Consider the following 7,500-nt stretch of genomic DNA (forward strand, 5'->3'; position numbering starts at 1 on the left):
TGCCAACTCAGAGTAGGGCAGGCAAATAATGTATTTGACATGTTTTTGTAGAAATTGTCCAGAAATCATGTGAATGTCACTTGTTGATTATAACAATACTCAGTTGAGGATTTTCTTTCTGCTATATTGGAGTTCAGTATTCAAAAAGTATGAACAAAATTATTTATATTTTCAGGTAAGAAAATGTTGAATATTTTGTAAAAAATGTATGTACAAAAGACAGATAGAAAAGAAAGTTTATGGTGTATTACCATTTGTATATTTTCTGGTTAGTAACAAATTAGAAAACAACTTGATATAATGGAAAATATATTTCTAATTATTCATTGCATTATGATTCAGTGTTTAAAACCTACAAGTTTCAAAGATTTTTATTTGTTTGTTAATGAAATTTAATGTTCAGTGAGAAGTTTATTATCATTATGCTTGTAAGGAAGTACATAAACTTGTTATGATGATAAGAACTTGGTTGAATATGTTGTTGCAGTTGGTTTAAATGGAAATACAGAAATGCATAAACTGCTTTTTATTGGTCACAGCATTTTTTACAAATGATTGTTGCTTTTTTATCATAATAAAATTGTAAAAGGGTTTCAATGGTTCTTCATAGGTTAATTTCTATGTTTACTGTCATTTGGATTAAAGACTAATTGTATTCATGCTTTGATAACCTCGGAAGTTACCAAGACTAATTATATGTCTTCTATATGGATTTTCTGTTGTTTATATTTAGATAATGGAAAATAAAAAATTAAAAGTATACGTATGTATCTTAGATGTGTGTCAGAGCAACATCAGTTCAGCAACTATGGAGAAATGGCTAGGTAAAGTAAAGGTGGCCAAATGTTCTTTCAGAACTGAATTATTTATTTGTTTTAGAAACATAGAAAATCTTTAGAGTAGTAGTTTCTGTTTTCTTTTCATGCCAGACTAGACAGAAGTAGGACTTTGGAAGATATGCAGTGCATATACATTTTTTTTTTTTTAGTGGTAGCAAAAGGGACCAAATGTATATGATATGATAAACAATGTAAACTTTGTTTTGCATTTGAAAAGACAAGCTATATATTTATTATCTATTAGATGTAAGAAAAATGGTCACATGATTGGTATGTTTCCATACTTGATACAATTATAAGAATACCAAAAACAGAATTTTGCTTTACCGAGACTAAAGCATATGCATACTTTTAGCTAGTGGCCTTGATTCAGGTAATGCCTTTAGAGCATTATAAATATCCATTTCATTAACACTGCACCTGAAGAGTAGATTAGTGTAGCTTTGGCATTACTTTTTGAAGAGATTAGAAAATATATATATTATATATAGAGAAAACGAATGTCACTGATGTAAATTTTACCAATTAATTTAGGTATTTAGATGTAACAGGTCATATTTCAGTTACCAAGGACATCCTAATGGAGAAATTCAGAATTCTTATGTATGTACTTCCACTGATATGATAAATATATAATGCAGTCAAAGAAAAAGTTGGGATATTACTGCTTTCTTGTGACAGAAATGCATTTTCTATCATACAAACAGATCACTGAAATGATTTTGTTGGTCTTTTGGATAAACAAATACTATTCATCAGGACAGTGGAAACACAATAGTGCCTTATAACAATTTATATATTAATTTGCATTTTAATTCAGTAGCCTAGTTCTCTTCCATTTAGTCAGCTGTAGTATGAATAATTGTTATATAGATGCAACTGCTAAAATTTTGTTCAGTAATTAATGAGAAGTTTATACATGTGGCTCTCTCTTACCAGTTCAAATAATTAGAGTTAACAGATAGAGTTTTTTGATTAACAAGTAATATGCTGATAAAGCATTCATGATAAGATTATACTAGTATGCTTCACAGAAATGGAAACAGTTGTATGTTCTATAAAAAAATTATGATTTACAGATTATAATATACGTAGCAACTGAGATAATTTAATGGATATATAAATCATCAACTTTGAATTTGAAAATAAATACATAGATAAATAGTGAATGAGAAAAAAAAAAATATCAAGAAATATATAAATAAGTAGCTATCCATACCCACAGACTAACACACATATTTATGTATTATATGCTGGGAAAGCTAAATTAAACAGTCCAATGGGAAGACAAGATGACAGTTTTAAATTCAAACTAGATTTCTTTTTCAGGTTTGGAAGACTACTTCCTCTTCCTTCTCTAATAAACATGAAAATTCAAATCTAATGTGGTATTGTCATCTGAACTTTCAAATAAAACTGTTTAATTATATTTTCATTATTGTTTCTGCTGTTGGGGTTACTGTATGTGTTTGTATGAGGATTTATCAAGTCCTTTAATATTTGTATATGTTTTTTGTTCAGTGTTCATTGTTCTGTGAGGTGTGTACCATTGCAAAGCTGACTTGATATGTATTAAAGACTGGGTCCTTGTTTTTTATTATTCTATCAGAAATATGGTTTTATTATGTCAGTCATAGTAGAGCACTTAGTCATTAACAAATATGTATTCTTTGAGATTTCATTTTGTACTCTTAAACTAAAGTTAGGATCTGACAGTGCAGTTCATTGTACACAGAAATACATTTCTGTTAAAAAAGACCAAGGTATAATCTCTGCATAGTAGTTATACAGGAAGAGGATTGTTATGTATCCATAAAAAATAGAAGCTACAGTGGATCTGACAGACCTTGGATATTTTTATAGTGACAGATTGTAAGAGAAGTAATATCTTTTCACCCATCATTTTTGTCATTCTGTCATAAGCATGAAAAAGTGTTAGGCTGTACATTGAAATGAAGAATAAATAGAGTCCAGTCTTTGAAACTGTCAAAACCTTGTAAATCAGGAAATCATGTGATATATATATTCATGCGATAAGATTTTTCATGTGAATTACCAAAATAGAGAGGAAATGCATTAAGATGAAGGGAAAAAACACTTAGCCCACAAAGCCTATATTGTTTCCTATGTTTTATGGATGTTCATCATTCCAGCATAAATGTAATTACTTCAATTTTCAAGTGCTACTAACAGCACAAAACCTTGAAAAATGTTTGTAGTGCACTTATTTGAAATCTTGTATTTATATATATACTGAAATACTACATGTTACACATTGCTATTGGTTAATTATTTTGGTTTACTTTGTTTTATTGGTTTTGCCCACTTCCTCTTCAATCTTTGTGAAGAGTTGATTCTTTAGATCTTTACCATTTCAGTTCCAGAGCCATATTTGGAAAGAAAAAGCTTGAAATTTATCTTTTGTTTTGAGAGAACTTGATGTCAAAGTATTATAGGAACATAAGTGTGTGTATATTTCATATAGATATAAGTGTACACACATTTGTATACTATTTCAAGTTGAATAGACTTTGACTGGCCACTGTGCTTCTGTAAATAAATATGTTGAATTTCTTTGCTTCAGGAAATGTATTGTTTACTTGACCTAATTATTTTTGCAAAAGCAGGTAAGGTGTCTACTTCTTTCTGTAGACTATATAGGAAATATTTCCATCACAAAGGGACAACCATAATACTTTTAGATATAAATGTATGCCAAATAGTAGGTGGTATGATAAAATAATTGATATTACTATTGGAAAATATTAATGCTAACTTATATTTTAACAGAAAAGTGAGTAAGGGGTCATCCATAATTTTCATTATCACATCTACAAAGTAGACTTTTGAGCACCCCCCCCTTAAAAGTTAGTGGATAAAAAATGATGATGGAACAAGATCTCCCCATCTTATTAACTTATTAACACCCACTCTACCCATTCTGATACTATACCTTCCCTTAGTGGTAGATGACGTAGAACACATTTGTTTAACTTTTTAACTGTTAACCAACCATTCTGAATATACTTGACTTATATGGAAAAGCTACAAATCAGAGCCCAGATATAGGATTCCTATTTTGTGATTCTACAAAATAGGATTCGTATTATGTGAATCTACAAAATAGGATTCCTATTTTGTGATTCTACAAAAAATATATGAATTCAAAATAAAGTTGTCTTTATATTGCTGTTTCACTATATTAAAATCAAGAGTGATGACAGGACTAAACAAAGAGCCTACAGATTTTTTCCATAGGCTGTATTTTTTTATGACAGATGGTGTGATGCAAAAGAAAAGTATTTAAAGCAGTATTGAAATATTTTCCTATGTTCAAAGAGATCAAACATAAGAAATGCTGAAACCATCCTGGTATGAACTGGTATGATGTGGCAGACTGAATGTCATCACGGCAGAAATTTCATCTGATGTCAATTCAGCAGGGTCTTCCAGCTAGGCATTATCAAAGGCAGAGCCACAGTCACATAGTAACTTTAAACATTCAGCCCTGCAACACACTCCCTATGAATAGTCGTTATGTTCGATAAATCAAATGTGCAGGTTAAATGTCACATTTTCTATAGTTATACATCTAATACATTTTTTGTTAAGAGATGCGGGCTCATTTAATGTTGTTACATTATTGTCTTAATAATGCACTTATTCTATATTGTTTCAAACAGTGCAGTGAACAAGAAAGTAATGCAGGGAATCCTATAATCATCAGGTTCTGACTCAACCCACAGTAACTGTACTCTAATATCCATCCGTCTATGATAGTGTCTGGTTCAATTTTATCATTTATGTTTGTTTTCTTTAGCCTTTAATGGTTAGAAAACGGTAGAAATGTCTCTACAGAAAAGTGGCCAGCCTTGCTAGCAACACCGATGTGACGCGAAATTTGCCAACCGACGGATCATCATTTTTTATATTCGGTTTGTACGCTCATGATAATGATGAAAATATTGGATGACCCCTAAAGTAACTTATTCAACTTCAGATATATAGATTTCAGAATGTTTAGTTATTGCAAGATTTTGTTCCAATAGTTTTCCTTGAAAAATATTTGTAATTTATGAATAAGTATTGAAACCTTCCTTTCTTGTTAAAATATGGAACACCATAGAATATTTCATTTTCCTGCTGCATGCTTTGCACTGGGTATCTGTAGGACAGATCATACATAAGATATTTATGTAATATAGATGTTTGACAATATTATTATTCCATATAGCAGTCCCTTTCATGTCGTTAAAAATCTTCACAGCTATTTTGTTGAATTGTTCTTTGTCTTTAAACTTTGAATGATCAAGTGCCATGGAAATAATTAGAACCTGACAGAACTGAGAATGTAAGTGTATGTGGGCCCTGATTTGTAGCTTTTCCATATATGTCAAGTATATTCGGAATGGTTGGTTAACGGTTAAAATTTTTTAGTTAAACAAATGTGTTCTACGTCATCTACCACTATAGGAAGGTATAGTATTGGAATGGGTAGAGTGGGTCCAAGTTAAAAATTAGGTGCTTTACCTCAACAGTTGTACAGGAGTGGGATGGTATTAGATAAAAATGGTTAGGATGAGTGAGTGGGATAAGGTAGGAATGAGCAAGGGAGATTGGATCAAGGGAAGGATAAGTATGTGTCTAAGGAAGGAAAACATGTCGAAGAATGTGAGATTAGGTCAGTGAAGGGAGGATGGATAAGGGAAAACAGGTATGGGCTACAGTAAAGTGTGGATAGGACAACAGAATGTGTGGAACTGAAAGAGGAACATTACATGGGTAACAGAGGGACGGATTAAGACGTGACATGAAATCAGAGGTGTAAGGCAGGTATGGCCAATATGCAAACAGGCAAGAGAGAATACTTGACCAGAAAGACTGTCATCGGGCATAAAGGAAGGTCTCCAAGTGGGAGCAATAATCTGTGGCTGGAATATGTGAAAAATGGGGTTGGTGTGGTGTGGCCATAGTGGCATGCTAGAGTATCTCCCTGTTCATTACTGGGGATTCCAACATGGCTGAGCACCCAGCAAAACCTGGTAGATGTGTAGCATGTAGACAGAACCAGTTCTGAATTTTACAGGCAAATGGTTGAACGAGTGCATAGACTTTATGAGATAGTGAATTACCAGAGTCAATAAAATAGTGAAAGAGGAGAAAGGGAGAGAGTATTCTGTAGTAATGACACTGGAAATGGGTGAGAAAGACAGAAGGGGAGATACCTGGTTTTGGTGGATTAAGGAAAACAGAGGAGCAGAAATGGGGAAGGGTAAACATTAAGTCACTGAGGAGCAGAATGGAAAGAAAAGGGAAGACGCCAGAGACTGGGAAAAGAGAGTACCCATGTGAATGAGGAAAGGAATAGGTAAGTGTGGGAAAGCAAAGATCATGCCTGACTCAGCGAACAGGGTCTCAACTGGAGAAGAGCAGAAGGCACCTAGGGTTAAGCAAAGACTGCAGTGGTGGTCTATTGAGATGAGCAAGAAGGGAGGTAAAGGCAGAATAGTTAATATGGCATCCTAATCAAGAGTGAAGATGATCAAGGTAACATGAAAATATGAAATCTAGGATATATGAGAGTTGGAGGTGGTGGTGAACTATTTCTCTTATGGAAATGATATCCTGCCAGGACAGTTTGGAGTGAAATATAACACCAAGGAATTTGGAATAAAAAATAACACCAAATAACTTATCAGACATATTGGAAAAAAATGTTGAGAATTCAGATTGGTAATACAAACCTATAAGATCTAGAACATAGTGTCTGTCATTATTCTTCTGCCCTATACACTTTGTAACAGACAGTTGGGGTGGTTCATTACCATCCCTAATCTTAAATAATTTTGTACTCATAAATCCCTCAGCTAAGTTCTGAAAGTGGTTGCAGTGGTTGTGGTAAAGAACGACAATTTTGTTTATGTTACAAACAAAGTACACCAGCATGCAACTTTTGGCCCATTAGCTCTCGTCTAAATTCTACATCCTTGGTCCTATGGGGTCTGATATTATGCCAGTGAACTAACAGATGAGATAAGGATAACCCATAGCAATTCTACATTTTGAAAAATATTTTTCGTTATAAAAATAATCTGAGAATGAAAATGAATGTAATTATTATTCATTCACAATGTATAGAGTTGTATGAGTGTAGATAAAGTGATGGCTGGTGGATGCACACACAGCATCAGGGAATCTGTCCACAAGAGGATAATTCAGTAGGTACCCAAGATGGGGAATTTTACTGAAAGGAATAAGTTTAGGGCCATCTTTATTACTTTGTATGATTAATGGGGATTTGGATTGAATTAAAACATATTCCAGAGGCTTAAATGTATTTAGAATAAAGAGCTGCAATATACATCATTGCAATTCTGAAATACAGGATGCAACCAGCTCCTACTTCGTACTCCTCCCAAACAGCATTTCCATGAGAGTTCTTAAGATTCAGTCATACATGCCAAACTGGGAAAAACTCAAGGTGAATACGCAAACCTATGCAATCTTTTATTACCAAAAGTGTTGTGCCATCGCTCCTAAGGTAATCTCTGGGACAAATCTACCTTCAAACAATAAGTTTATCTACACATAAGAAAATTTGATACTGCTAATCGTAAACTGCAACATACACATGCTTAGCACAGACACACTACAGGCAAGT

General features: G+C 33.0%; 1 protein-coding gene across 2 annotated transcripts in view; it reads left to right on the forward strand.

The window, feature by feature from the left end:
- LOC113811749 (ras-related protein ced-10) overlaps positions 1-3,427 on the forward strand; it is a 68,812-nt gene extending 65,385 nt beyond the window's left edge. For both annotated transcript variants that reach the window (XM_027363554.2, XM_027363555.2), the window contains one exon: positions 1-3,427. This exon is cut by the window's left edge and continues 226 nt beyond it. The gene's annotated coding sequence lies outside the window, so the exon portion shown is untranslated.
- Positions 3,428-7,500: the final 4,073 nt, after the last annotated feature.

This window comes from Penaeus vannamei, chromosome 12 (genome assembly GCF_042767895.1).
Source record: "Penaeus vannamei isolate JL-2024 chromosome 12, ASM4276789v1, whole genome shotgun sequence".
Lineage (NCBI taxonomy): Eukaryota > Metazoa > Arthropoda > Malacostraca > Decapoda > Penaeidae > Penaeus > Penaeus vannamei.